We start from the raw sequence: 16,420 nt of genomic DNA, 5'->3' as shown, positions 1-16,420 counted from the left end.
AAAGAGGATTTCCTGGAACACACATGAGGTAACTTTTGAGATAATGGAATTTTGGTGTCTTGATTTTGTTTGAGTTTACATGGATGTACAGGTAATATAGATAAGAGGAAAATAAGAAAACTAAGTGCTAATTATCTACAGTACATTAGCCTTTGTTTTCTAAATTAAATGACTTTAATATTTCCTTAACTAATAAAATAATAACATTGAAAGTTAATAAAATAGCAAAGATCTTGAATATATACATTAGGTACACATGCACACACACACACACGCATAGGATTGCCAGGTATATGTTTTAAAATGTGAAGGGTCATTATATTACACTTGAACTTTTCTTGTTTATATTTCAATGATTCAAGTAAATTTTCTGGAGTTTTAATTTCTAATATAAGTAGACAATCAAGTATGTATATCACAGTTGTAGGTCTTTTAAAAAACAGTAAAATCCATGATAATTACAAAACTGGGGATTACTGTGCTTCAACTCTGAGGAGAAAGGTATCCTGGCAGTTGGAAGTCAAGAAATACCACAAAGTCACACCACACAAAAACCTCACATGAGAGACTTATTGGGAGAGACACAAGAGGGTAGATGCCTCTGCTCAAAAAAGAATCAGCAAAGAACTGCATAGGAGGAAGGCTTTATATGGGGTTTCTTGGAAACTTTCCAAGGTGGCCTGGAATTGATGGGATTTTGTGGCCTGATCTTGGGTCAGATTCAGGAATTGATGGGATTTCAAGATCAGGGATTAAAGGGATTCTGTGACCTGATCTTAGATTTCTTTTTGTCTCTGTGGGGTGGAACCTGGCCTCCTGAGTCTTCAGGGGCTGTTAGAGTAGTTTGTGAGAGGGGCCTGGCCACTTGCATGTCTCAAGGGGCTCACACTTACCTTAATTTTCCATTTAAGATGTACAGTTTATACCTGCAAACAGATGTTTGCAAAAATTAAAATATACTCAAAAATTGAATTTACAACAGAAAAAGGGGGATCTTCATCTTTAACTAGATATAATCCACTACTACATTAGAGTTAATTCAGTCTTTAAATTTCGTTTTTATGAGTATGTATTTTCCCTTCGAAAAACAACAAGCATCCCAAGGATAGCAAGAAAACATAACATAACAAGTTACAGTAAGACTAGGCAAACTGTTATACCATGGTTGGTTGAGGCAAGCCAGTAGGAAGACAGTTGGTCCTTCTCTGGAGTAAGTAAACATTTGTCCATATCTCCCAGATGCCTTGGCAAACTGCTTTGTTTGTCCATCCTCTGTTAGAGGCTTAATGAATGTGTTCAATTTCTGGAACTTTTCGGAGTTGTTTTTAGTTGTTTACTTTCTGTTTTAAGAGACTTCTCTGAAATATTTCACCTCCTCTTAAATATTCTTCTGTTTCACTTCCATGAAGACATCCTGTCTCAGGAAGTTTCCCTCAAAGATGGAAAGTATCAATCTTGGAAGAAGTTAGAATAAGACAGAAACATGCCTTAACCAATGCTTCCCTATCTTTTACCTCAAGACAAGGTGAGTTCTGTCACTCTCATGTTTTTTTCATTTCATATACAGAGCACTAGGGCCCGTGTAGAGGGGTTGAGATGAGCAACCTGCCGCCTCTGTTAACAAGGAACTCAACATACAGAAGAGAGACATCTGGGCATAGAAGAGGTCATTGCATCTTTCTTTGTGTTGAAGGATAGAACACACGAGTAACGGAGAGAAGCTCAATGAGCTTTATTTCTTTTACTTTTATTGGTCCTTCATTGAAGGTATTCTTTCTTCCATAGCCTTCCCTGCTGTTTAGATACAGAAAGATATCTGAAAGTTTCTCATATTAATCATATCATTCCCAGGTGACTTTGATGCCTCTGCTCTGGACTATGTTATTACATTCTTATAATAGCAAAAGAAATTTTAAAAGGCAAATGACTCCTCTCCTACTATAGTGAAACAATCCTTGTTTTCCCACGAATTATACTCTACAGGTGTATATTGGGATCCTGTTGACTGAACTATTTGTCCTAACTGGTTCCTGCAAGTGTTAAGTCCCAAAGAAATCACACAGAGGTCTACAATAGTTATAAACTGATTAGCCCATTAGCTCAGGCTTCTTATGAACTCTTATAGCTTATATTAGCACATTATTCTTGTCTATGCTAGTCACATGCCTCGGTACCTTATTCAGCAAGGCAGTCACATCTTGCTTCTTCTGTGGTCAGGTCAGGACTCCAGAGGAATGGACTTCCTTCTTCCCAGAATTCTCCTGTTCTCATAGACCCGCCTCTACTTCCTATCTGGTTGTCCCGCCTATACTTCCTGCCTAACTACTGGCCTATTAGCATTTATTTAAAATATAATTGAAAGAATACAGACCATTGTCCCACACCAGGATCCCACTCAAAATGCTGTCTAATTCATCAACATACTGAAAACTCCTAAATCAAGAAACTGACATAAAGGAATGGGGATATGGTTCAGTGGTTAAGAGTACTAGCTACTCTTCCAGAAAACCTGAGTTCCATTTCCAGGGTATGTTCATAGTGGCTCAAAATTATTGTCACTCTGGTTCCATAGGAATCTTACACTCTTTTATGACCTCAGTGGGCACCAAGCATGAATATGGTGTGCATATATACATGCAGGCAAAAAGCCAATACATATAAAATAAAAGTAAGTATATCTTTTTTAAGGAAAAAACTTACTTAAATACGTTGCAAACTACTTATATTTTAAAAAAGACAAAATGTTGTTCTGAGTATATTTATGTCTCCCAGTAAATATTAAATATGTACGTGGGTAACAAACACTTTTTATTTTACAAATACTGAATATTATTCCTTGTAACATATGTTAACTGTTCACAGTACAAAAATTGCTTTAATCTCCAGTTGTTGTTTTGAAATACAGTACTTTTAGTGCAAATACATTAATTACAAAGAAAAACATGTGCTTTGTTTTGTTTACCCCAAAATAGCATTGCTAGCACACAAGCCTAACTATGTGAGCATTCAGGTTTGGCTTGGCCTATCAGACGACAGAAGAACAATTGGTTCTATTTGGGTATAAAAATAAATAAACGTAGATTCAATAAAAAGAGTGTTAAGGTACTTCTTCCAGCTAATTCACAGAGCAATGTAGGACTGTACAGCAATATTTTCTTGTGGCTTAGGTGTTCTGGGAAAGGTGCCATGTGGACAGTACTGGTGTACTTTGCCACCTCTGAATTTCTGCATAGCAAATGACTCATGGGTCACATTTTATGGCATGATTGTTGACAGGCAATATACTCCCAAATACTCTGCTAATAGATGGGGGAAGCACAACATAAAGAGCACACGCCTCTAATATTACACCAAGAATAATGGTCTTGCCAATGTCACTCAATATCAAATTTAAAGGGGCAGAGGCCATTCCTGTTACTATGCTTCCAATGACAATGTTTTGTTACTCTAACCTAATGTAAGGAAATAAAGTGTAGTAGTAGATCTTTTAAAAATGTTTTCCAAATTTGCTGCACATCCTAATCAAATGAGGACCCTTAAAGATGCTGATGTTTCTCAGGCTTTCATAACCTACTCACTTAATATGTAAAGAAAGAGCTGGATGTTTGCATTTTCAAGAGACTCTGAGTATAGGACAGAGCCAACATTTAACACCAGTCTTCTAGGGGTCAGATGCCTCATGCTACTTCAGCCTTTCTTCTCAGTAATAGCCAGAACCTGGAAACAACCTAGATGCCCTTCAATGGAAGAATGGATGAAGAAAGTATGGAATGTATACATATTAGAGTACTACTCAGCAGTAAAAAACAAGGACTTCTTGAATTTTGCATCCAAATGGATGGAAATAGAAAACACTATCCTAAGTGAGGTAAGCCAGACCCAAAAAGAGGAACATGAGATGTACTCACTCATATTTGATTTCTAGCCATAAACAAAGGACATTGAGCCTATAATTAGTGATCCTAGAGAAGCTAAATAAGAAGGTGAACCCAAAGAAAAACATATAGGCATCCTCCTGAATATTAACCTTCATCAGGCGATGAAAGGAGACAGAGACAGAGACCCACATTAGAGCACCAGACAGAAATCTCAAGGTCCAAATCAGGAGCAGAAGGAGAGAGAGTACGAGCATGGAACTCAGGACCGCAAGGGGTGCACCCACACACTGAGACAATGGGGATGTTCTATCGGGAACTCACCAAGGCCAGCTGGCCTGGGTCTGAAAAAAACCTGGAATAAAACCGGACTCGCTGAACATAGCAGACAATGAGGACTACTGAGAACTCAAGAACAATGGCACTGGGTTTTGATCCTACTGTACGTACTGGCTTTGTGGGAGCCTAGGCAGTTTGGATGCTCACCTTACTAGACCTGGATAGAGGTGGGTGGTCCTTGGACTTCCCACAGGGCAGGGAACCCTGATAGCTCTGTGGGCTGACAAGGGAGGGGAACTTGATTGGGGGAGGGGGAGGGAAAGGGGAGGCGGCGGCGGGGAAGAGACAGAAATCTTTAATAAATAAATAAATGGAAAAAAAAACAAAAAAAGAAAAAAAAACAAAAAAAATAAATTGAAGAATTATGTAGAATAGGTTGGTTTGTAGCCTGTCTGTGGAAGATTGTTTTAATTGTTAATTGATATAGGAAGACAAAGTCCAATGTAGGAAGCACCATTCCCTGAGCTGAAGCCTGAACTAAATGAGTGGAAAAAAGAGCAAGCAAACAAGAATATGTCTATTTTTTTGAGCTTTCTATGGATGTGAAATGACTAACTCTTGACTACTCCAAAATGATAATTTATGAAATGGGATTATATGCCAAGTAAATCCTCCCCCCCCCATGTAGCTTTTGGTCTGGTTGTTTAGTCGTAGCAAAAAGATGGAGCTACAATAAGATTTAGTATCATAAATCACAAGCTAGTAGCACATTACAGCCCCTTTTCAAGACTCAGAATACAAGCATCTCAGAAAACTTTTCAGAGAGGTAGGTGAATGAAAGCACCAACCTAGGTTGACTACTGGAACCTAGAAGAGACTTGTGCTTTCCCAAGGGAGGATTAAGAAGAACTTGCTGGCCCTGAGACTGTGGCGGCCTGGTGCCACGACTGAAGTATAGCTAAAAGAGAGAGAAAGACAGAAGGATATAGCAGAAAAGTAGACAAAAAAACAGATATAGAGCAGAAATGCAACTAACAATTCTCCAACTGTATTCAGAGTCCAATCAAGAGAGAAATACCTGGTCCTGGAAATCAGATAAAGTATTTAGGGCTAGTAGAACACCTACACCTGCTACTTACTAAAGACATACAATCCCTAACTACGTTCTAAATATTTTTTTCCTTATAGTCAAAGATAGGTATAGTTCAAACCTTCCCCATTCCTTATTTTATCTAAAATTCCAAGAATGTATAACAGAACAAAAGTATTGAAAGCTATAAAACAGAAATGCCAGCTTACATATTAAGGCAAGACCATGAGAGGAACAGCAAGATTTCTCAACCGAAGCTCTAAAAGCAATGAAAGTGTGAGATAAGTTATTCCAGTCCTGAAAGAAAATGTCTGCCAACTAAGAGTGCTATTTCCAGTAAAGTTAGGCTTCAGCATCAAAGGAAAATAACGTGTTCTAAGAAAAGCATCATAAATACACAACTAACTTAAAATTTTAGAAACTCTTTAAGTTTTGTTTTGTTTTGGGTTTTGGTTTTTCGAGACAGGGTTTTTCTGTAGCTATGGAGCCTGTCCTGGAACTAGCTCCTGTAGACAAGGCTGGCCTCAAACTCACAGAGCTCCGCCTGCCTCTGCCTCCCGAGTGCTGGGATTAAAGGCGTGCACCACCACCGCCCAGCTGAACCTCCTTAAACTAATCTAATACAAAGAAGAAGATGATACACTTCCTCTCACCTGGGAAGAGGGAGCTGCATTGGGGAATGGCATGATCATGTTGGACTGGGATGTGTCTGGCTTGATTGGTGGTTGATTTAAAAGGACCCAGCTCACCTTAGGAGACCTGGATAGAGGTGGGCGGTCCTTGGGCTTCCCACAGGTCAGGGAACCCTGATTGCTCTTCGAGCAGATGAGGGAGGGTGACTTGATCGGGGGAGGGGGAGGGAAATGGGAGGCGGTTGCGGGGAGGAGGCAGAAATCCTTAATAAATAAATAAATTAAAAAAATAAATAAATAAAAGGACCCAGCCTACTGTGGATGGTACCATCCCTAGGCGGTTAGGCATAGGCTGGAAGCTGAATGTCTGTCAGAGAGTAATCCAGTAAGCAGTGCTCTTCCATGGTTTCAGCTTGATTTCTCACCACACCCTCCCTCTTGGTCACAATGTGTTATCTCCGCAACAGAAGATCACACAACTCCAAGAGTAGAGGAGTAAATAGAGGCTGTGAAGAGAGGAGCAAATGAAAGCCAAGACAGCACTAAACATTACAAACAGCAAAATGACGAACTGTAGTTTATATTTTCAATAATAACTGTGAATGTAAATGACCTTAATTCCCCAAGTAAAAAATACAGGCTGGCTAATTTGATTAAAAGTGAGATGCAATTAATTCCTGAGTGTAAGAAACACACCTGGGTAGCTAAGACATGAAGTCTGAACATGGAAATCTGAAAAATGATGATCTAAGCAACCGGAATCCAGAAATAAGCAAGAGCAGCTATATTTATAAGCAGTGAGTAAATCTGATACAGAAAAGGCAGAAAAGCCAGTGTGTGCTGATGAGTCAGTAGCACATACAGAAGATAATACTACTCTACTGCATAAAACAAACACTGCCTGAAATAGACAGATAAATAGGTCACACTACAAAAGCAGGGGTGACCTACATACTCTCTTTTGTCACAGATACGCCATATACTCACAAGATAAAAATCAACAAAGAACTTCAGTTTACTATACCATAGGCTGAATAGACATAATAAACAGAATGTACTACCCCAAACCAGAATATGCATGTGTCACAAAGCAAGTTTTAGAGAGTACCCTGAAATGAAACAATTGGTATCATGTCAGATCACAAGGAACAAAACTAGAAATAAATCTCATTCTGAAATTATAAATATTTTCTGAAATTATAAAAATATGGAAAATAAACTGTGTACTTTGTACTGATTATTGGAGCACTTATAAATTAAGGCATACATTTTAAAACATGAAAATTAATAAAGCTCAGCATATCATAATACAATACACCAAGTTCAAGTCTTATAGGAGAATTTACAGCTATGATTGCCACGAGTCAAAACAAATCACAGACTGGGGATGTCACTCGCTGCTGCACTGCTTGCTACAAGACCCTGGGATTCAAACTCGGCAGGTAAAAAATTCAAGAGATCTGAAATACATAGCCCAATGATAACTTTTGAAGTCTACTTAAAGCATGAATAAACCAAGTCCAGAGTCATTGAAAGGTAAGATATAATAAACATTAGAGATGAAATCATTGCAATAAAAATCTAAAATAATGTGACAAACAAAGACATAATCCTTTGAAAATATTTATAAGGATGGCAGGCCTTTTGACAGACTCACCAAGAGAAACCGAGAGAAGATGTGCTAGAACAGATTTGCAGATTCAAAGGCAGATATCACAGCAAACTTTTCAATTTGATGAATATGTTTGACAGAAGAGCCGGGGATGAGATCAGCATGTAAAATCATCGTCATGTCTGTATGCTAATAACGAACCTACCAAGAAAACATCAGTAAAAGTGTCCCATTTACAACATAATCATATTGAAAACAAAATATGTAGATATGATTATAGACACTTGTAACCCAGCATATGAGATTCTAGTAATTCAGATTCAACCTAGGTTGAGAAGAATATTAAAATGATAAAAATAAATGAATCTTGATGCAGAATCTATATTTGAGAAACAAATTTAAATGTAATATACATTGCAAATTAAAAGCAATAATAATTACATAGGGAAATTCTAATCTAGAGAACAGCAATTTTTTTAATAATGACACAAAAGTAACAGTTTATTTAAGATAGACAACTCTGGGATACACTAACATTAAAATATGCCTGAGAGAAATATGTGAAAAACAAGTAGATGGTGCCAGGCAGTGGTGGCACACGCCTTTAATCTCAGTACTCGGGTGGCAGAGGCAGGCGGATCTCTGTGAGATCGAGGCCAGCCTGGTCTACAAGAGCTAGTTCCAGGACAGGCTCCAAAGCTACAGAGAAATCCTGTCTTGAAAAACAAAAAACAAACAAACAAGAAAACCACCAAGTAGACAGCAAAGATATATTGGAAGTAAAGATCTCTTATATATGAGACATATAAAGCCTTACATCTGAGTGTGTGTGTGTTTGTATCAAAAAGAGTCCAGTGGGAAAAATCTATGAATGCTAATTTCACTAAACACGAGACACAGACAATATATAATTACATAACAAGTATGACATTATTAGAAAAAAAAGAAAATAAAACCACAATGACTATTTACTATACAACAAAACTTACAAAAATTAAAAATAGTGATGAAAATTTATGACAAGAATGTGGATTTATCATAATCTATAATGCATTCTAAATTGGAATTAAATTAGAAATAATTTTTTATAAATTTTGAGATAATTTGTCATAAAATTCCAAAATTAACTTGTAAGTATTTGGCAAGAAAATTAAAAACTTCTACATATATACATGTACACACGAATACACACTATGTACACTTACATACACACCACACACACTACATAAACATGCACACTATATTTATACAGTACCTACAAATAATCTTCACATTCACACACATATATACTACCCACACAAATACACACATATACTCTACACATACTATATACACACCTACACACACACGTACATATGACACACACAAAGTACACATATATGAAAACATATACATACTACATATACAATATCATCTACACACATTATATTCATACACTATACTCATACTTTACACATATGCACTCTATATACACACTACATATACACGCTTTAAACACACAAAATATGTATGCACACATCCACACTACATATAACACAACACACACTACAAACACATTTACACACTGCATTCATATACTACACACATACCACATGCATTCTACATGTGCCCACTACACACATATACCTACCACACATACACAACACATACTACATATACACATATACACATACATATTACACATACATACAAACTACATACATACTTACCACACTACATAGACACTTGACACACATTACACATACACCATACACATACACAAACCCATTATATGATATATACATTATACACACTACATACACACTACATACACATAAACACACATACATACCTTACACACTGAAACACATTACATGTACACTACACTCTCATACTACACACCATGTACACACTACTCATACACTCTATATACACATGCACACTACATTCATGTACTACACAAAAACACACACACATAACCACTACACGTACACACTACATACACATCTACACATTACACAAACACACATATATAAACTACATATTACACACACACTACATACGTGTACACATTACACAAAAATATACATACACATAAACACACACATTACATACACATGCTATGCACATACATATAACTTACACTATTCTCAAACACTACACACACATGCCCACTACATTCATGTAGGCACACAAACATGAACAGGCATACTACACACATGTGCACACTAAACATATACATACATACACACTGCACATACATATGAACTACACACACTACTTCATACACTACACACAAACTACACACATATGCATGCACTACACAATATTACATATATACACAGATACTATATATATAATAATATACTATATTAATTCCAACACATATATACACATTACACACACATATACAGTAAACACACAGGCACATGCTACATTTACACTACACATACATACACATTTCCCACTCACTTGACACAGATACACATTTTATACACACATATAAACTAGATACATGCTACACACATATTTCACACACACTACACACGTACACACTATACACGCTGTGCATACATACACCAATACAAACACATATACACGCATTACACACATGCAATATACACACTACCCAGACATGTACATGCAACACACACAGACTACACTCAGATACTACACACGTTGATCCCTCCCCCAGAAACCAGCAATGTCAGCACCTTCTTCTGCTGAGCCATCTCTCCACCTCACAACTGAACTTTCAACTCATGTAGTAGCATGGATTAATGGCAAGTACATTATAGCATGTGAATGAAGCCTGACTCCCACAGCTACACCATGTGTGCTACACCATGTATGCTTTGGTTATGTGGAGATGCAGAACATGTAAGGCCCTGAGTTCGGTGTCTGACACTACAAAGCAAAGGGAGGAAAAGCAGGAGGTGGAGGAGGAGAACTTGATCCAGGTCCAGTGCCGACTGTGGGGAGGAGGGAAGTGGGTCAAGATGCTGATGGGGGGGGGAATATTCTGTATCTTGACTGTAGGGACAACATGACTATAGGTTTATCAAATTCAGCCAGTAGACTTAGAAGAGTGAGTTATACAATATGCAAATTATGTTTTAATATGTCTAATTTTGAAATAATACATTGGATATTAAAGATGTGCTAATGGTCTGGCTAAATCTTTTCTCTTCTATACATGGGGAAGATATGTAAGTGTCCCATTGGAAACACAATCGAGAAACTGTTTCACAAAGCCAGAGCTGAAGCATCTACAGCTATTCATTTTCTCTGTTTCAGCTCTCAGGACCTCGGAAGGCACTGAAGAAATAGTCATTGCTGACTTGATTATTCTGTATAGTTCTAGCCTCGTGGAGTTTAGAAAACACTGACTGGAAAGGGGAAGTCAGAGACTATAATTTCTTAGAGGGCAGAAACAAGCCCCCAGCTGTATCTCACAGCGTAACCTACAAATTTAAGCTCTGTCAAGAGGAAACAGAAAAAGAATTGAAGAACTGCAATTCCTATCTCTTTGTTCTGCCACTGTTCCTCACTGATAATTCATGTTCTCTCTGTGTGTTTAGTCCATGAATGTGTGCACACACACACACACACGCACACACATTCATGGACTACATACACTAAAATTCTAGGTTTGACATATTCCCAAGAAATCATAAATATCAGGGAAATGCATTTAATGCCTTAAACTTCAGCTGCTATATTTAAATCATATTGAAATTACATGATCTGAAATGCTAAATTACGCTTATGCTCCCTTAATAGCAAAGCTGTTTTCTCATCTATATATTGTTATCAAATGTGCAACGGACCCACATATTTAATGTTATAGGGATATTGAGGAGCTCACAGTGCTAATTTACTGAGATACAGATTTTCTTTCAAAAGACCTTACTCAGAAATGCTTATGACTCAAAGCCCATTGACTGATGCTACTCTGCTCTTGGAACTGTATTTGTAAACTCACAAAGCTTTCAGTTGCCAAATGTATAATATTCAGATACAGGTAGCTCAAACTCAAGCTCAGAGGAGAGTGACTCACCTTGTGCTGATTATAAAATAAATTTTCTAGCAGATTGCAGTTAAAAGGGTAACAATGATAACAATAAATAACCCACTAAATCTCAAGAAGGATAGAGGCACAGTTATATCACAGACAGAGTCATATCAAGGCTGTTATACCACCTATGGTTGCCCTCCCTTATTTTTGTATATTCCTCTAGGTGAGAGAAGATGAGTTCTATGTCTTCCACACGGTCTCTACATAGACACTTCACATGGGTACATGTTATGGAATATTATTTTAAGGTGTGATGCTTTTCTTTATGCAGTGTTTGTTTAACTCGGTGAAGCTGATTGTTTGTCTGTCTAAAACAACTGATAGTCTAATAAAGAGCTAAACAGCCAATATTGAGGCAAGAGACAGGATAGATAGGACTGGCGGGCAGAGTATAAATAGGAAAATATGGGAAAAAGGAAGGAGCAAGAAAAGGAGGAGAGAGGATGGTCGGTGCCTTCACCAAGCCACCCAACCAGACACAGGATAAGAAGTAAACATATACAAAAATAGAGAAAGATAAAAGCCCAGAAGCAAAAGGTAGATGGGATAATTTAAGTTAAGAAAAACTGGCAAGAAACAAGCCAAGCTAAGGCCAGGTGCTCCTAAGTAACAATAAGCCTCAGTATTTGGTTGCAGGATGGCGGGATCCCAAGAGTCAAAAAGAGCAAACAGCAAACAGCAGCAGCAGCAGCAACAACAACAGGTCCATATTAAAATACAAATTTCCAGCAAAGTGGATGAAAATACGCTTCATTTCGACTTGAAATTTTATTCAAGGCTTCCTTCGCAAGACTAAGATGTATCAACTTAGATGGATCTTCATGTTTTTTATCTTTTCTGAGAAGTCAAGGCCAAAGAATCAGAAACAGACTGTTAGCATTAAGGACACAATGTGATATTCCACACACGTTTGAAAGCATCTCCACTGTGTTTCATGGGGGTCAATATGTATTATTTACATTATCTGGAGCTGTGCCTTGACTTTCTATGTTGAGAGGAAAAGCATAGCTTACATGGACGTTTGAGAGGTATGTGCTTTACATAAAGGAACTAACTTAATTATTAGCAAGTTTTATCCTTAAAAACATTCCCATTATTTAGGTTCCCAACTTGATTTTCCTTTAGTATAAAGTCATCTTGTTGGGGCTAGTATAAAGAGCAGTTTTGTGCTGTACACTCAGAAAAGCTGCAACGAAAGACTGTGATTTTTTTTCAGCACAAAGAAATATGAAATACATTTGTGAAACATAAATTTGTATGTGTAAACACATCAAAATATCACGGTACTCCATCAAATGAACAGTTTTCACACAAGTTTTTTAAAGGAAACTATCTTCCCCTCTAAGCTTTCCAAAACTGTATCTGAACTGAGATATAAGCAAGGTACCCAAAGATTTGCTCATGGAAGGCTTAGACTCAGGTCTACTTACTAACATCCTACCAAATCTACTCCACCACACATCAATCATCATCCTCATTTATTTAAAGCCATTTTATTTCTCTTGGATGGTCCCTGTATTGTTTGGACATTCTATCGTAATTGTAAGGTATCCTGTCGTTTTTATGAAAATAGAAACAGTGAAAATAACTCTAATCTAAATGAAAGCAGTGCAAACTTAGGCCAGTGCAAATAAGGCCTTTCAAATGTCTTTCTTTAAACACCTTTTCAATAATGCATCATCTTGTTTACAAGTAGCTCAAAACTACTGAAAAATTAGAAATGAAAAAAATTACTTTTAAATTCACTATCCAAAGTATCCACTGTTGACACATTGGTACATAGCCCTTGATCTTTCCCTAAACGAGGTAATTACATTAGAAATGAAATTATACTGTCTGTATTATTTTTATCTCTCTCATCTTCTAATAAATTGTGCACATCTTTCTCCATCTACAATTTTAAATAGAGATGGGGAGAGAGAGGGATCTTAAAGAAGACAGCCATAGCCCAGCTGCTCCCTCCTAAAGCAACAAATGATGTCCAGCTACCCTCTTTTTTCTTTCTCCTTTTTTCCAGAACATTAAAGAGTTTGTTTTGGCTTATGGTTACAAAGAGATAGAGTCCTCCAAGTCAGGGAAGCGTGGCACCAGCAGTACCAGGCCAGCCTGGCATTCAGAAAGCAGAGGAATCACATTTCACTCGCACACAGGAAACAGAAAGAGAAATCAGAAAATAAGACCAAGACATTAAACCTCAAATCTCACCCAAATAACATACTTCCCCCAGCAAGACTCTGCCTCCTAAGGGCCCTGTAACCTCTCTTACACAGTGCCATCAACTCGGAACCAAGTGTTATGCCTTAATCTATAGGGGACATATATAATTCAAACTATCATTGTATGAGGAGAAGAGGCTGCCCTCCCAGTCTCTCAGGTTAGGAGTATTTCATCTCATTGGAAACTTCCTTCTTGTCTGTCCTAACTCTTCATGCATGCTCCATGGGCATTGTTGTGTCTGATGGAAGATACAGGCCCACTCTATCACCTGGACGGTGCAAAGTTCAGCCCGCTGAGGTGAATACACATTGCGCAGCACTTTTTGCTACTTTTAAATTTTTATTCTTCTCTCATATATTACATCCCAACCACATTCTGTGGGATGTGTTCTTGTGGTGTCCCTCACCTCTCTGGTTCCTCCATTCCTTCTTCTCCTCCTCTGCAAGACTTCCAGACCTCCATTATAGTTTCTCTGTGAGACTCTTCAACTGCTCCCATCAGTTGCCGGATGAAATCTCTCTGGTCTCTTCAATGACAATTCTGCTAGGCTCTGGTCCCAGAACACTTTCCAGGCAGGACAATTTGTAGGCCAAAGGTTCTCTGGCTGGGTTGGTAACCCAATCCCTCCACTTGGGGCCTTGCCTGGCTACAGAAGATAGCTGGTTCAGGCTCGGTATCCACCATTAGTAGGAGTCTTCACTAGGGTTACTTTTATAGATTTCATGGTGTTTTCATTGTACTCAGTTTCTACATCACCCCTAAATTGCCCCCAATTTCAGCCATTCATTTCTCCCAGTACTTTCTCCCCCATGCACTCAATCTTGTTCTCAAACCCCACCTACGCTCAATTCACCCTGAGTGTAGAAAATAGAAATCTATTCTATTTCCCCTTCTCAAGGAAATTCTTTCCAACTCTGGGTCATGGATTGTAGTATGCCTATCCTTTACTTGAAAGTTAACATATAAGTGAGTGCATAATATCTTTCTCTTTCAGGGTTTGTGTTATCTCACTCAGGATGATTTTTTTTCCCAGTTCCATACATTTGCCATTGAATTTCATGAGGTCATTGTTTTTGTACAATAATCCATTGGGTAAATAAATGTACCACATTTTCTTTATCCATTCATCAAATTATGATATCTAGGTTATTTTCTGTTTCTGGCTATTATGAGTAAAGTTGTTATAAACACAGTTGAACAAATGCCTTTTGATAAGATGAAACATCCCTTGGGTGTATGCCCAGGAGTAGAATAGTTGAGTCTTGAGGCAGACCAATTCCCAGTGCACAGCTACTTTTTGCGGATGATAACAACAAAACACTGGAAACCAACACAAGGAAAAAATGAGGCAACAACATAGAAAATATTACATTCTGCTACTTTTCCCAGCTGGGAAGCTAGGGCAAGGAGTTTCTTTTCTATAGGGTTAAACATGAATGTGAGAATGGCGATATATTCTACCACTGCGGATACTGCGAATGCTACCTAGTAGAAAATTTCAAAACCCTAAAGGCTTTCAGCCTACCTTTATGATTAACTTAAAATCTAGAGCATGATTACACTGGAAAGGATGCTGCATATTATCTCCAAGCAATTTTGCTTGCTTGGCATGGCACTCTCCTAAGATCTGAATTTAGAGTTTGCTAGGAGCCTTTATTGCACTGACTCAACGGGAAGCTACCTTGTTAACAAAACTTGGTTAAGTAGAGCTACTCTGTAATTCAAACTCACTGAGTACCCTGTGTTATAGGGGAGCTGTTATCTCATGGGCAGCGTAGGTGACATTGTTGGAAAGAATCCGAAAATCAGGGTGCCAGTCCTCTGAGATTAGCATAATTATCTGTGGATTTCTGTTGATGCCAGAACCGGAAGTACTCACCCTGCAGGTCACAGCATCCCTCCCTAAAGCACAACACAATCTGTTGCAGTCCAGGAAAAGAACTCCATAGTCCAATTCTGGCCTGCTTACAGGAGCGCTTTGAGGCAGCACTGTTTAATGTCATGGTTCCAACAATTGCCTTACTTTTTGTGTGTACTTTAAATCTGTCCAAAGAAAACTATGCCCATTGTCAGGAACTTCCGCTGTACCTAGCAGGACACAGCAGCAGCCAAGACATGACATTGTATTGCGCCCACCAAGTAGAGCACTCTCCCTGTGTGCATGCGCCGTATCTCCTTCTAAAAGGCAAACCCTTCCTGCCCCTCTCTCTTTCCTTCTGCTCTTCCTCAGAAGCCACTCATGCATCTCCCCCCAGTAACTCCCTCATATGAGTTCTGTTTTATGGTGTGACTTCGTGGTGCCCCTTGGCTCCAGTCTGACAAGGTTGCCTTCCACACCTAGTGCTGACAATATATGTTCTCTTGCTCCATTTGCATTTTCACAGAAAGTCTTTGTGGGGAAGAAATTACTAGTTTTCCCAACACCGACAGACACATTTGGCCTCCATGGGCTGAAGGCTCCACTCCTAAATAAATATACCCACACTGAGAACATAAAAAGACATTATGATTTGTGACTTCACCGACCCTAGGCAATTCCATCACTGGACACATCCACACCTCATCTGGTCATGTATTCTAGAAGAATTGTGTCTGATTTCCATGATGCAGTGCTTCCGTTTCTGCCTCTATTTGTGTAACATCTAAACCAACACTGCA

Source organism: Microtus pennsylvanicus, chromosome 22, assembly GCF_037038515.1.
Source record: "Microtus pennsylvanicus isolate mMicPen1 chromosome 22, mMicPen1.hap1, whole genome shotgun sequence".
In the NCBI taxonomy this organism is placed as follows: Eukaryota; Metazoa; Chordata; class Mammalia; order Rodentia; family Cricetidae; genus Microtus; species Microtus pennsylvanicus.
Note: the sequence above shows the minus strand (reverse complement) of the source record.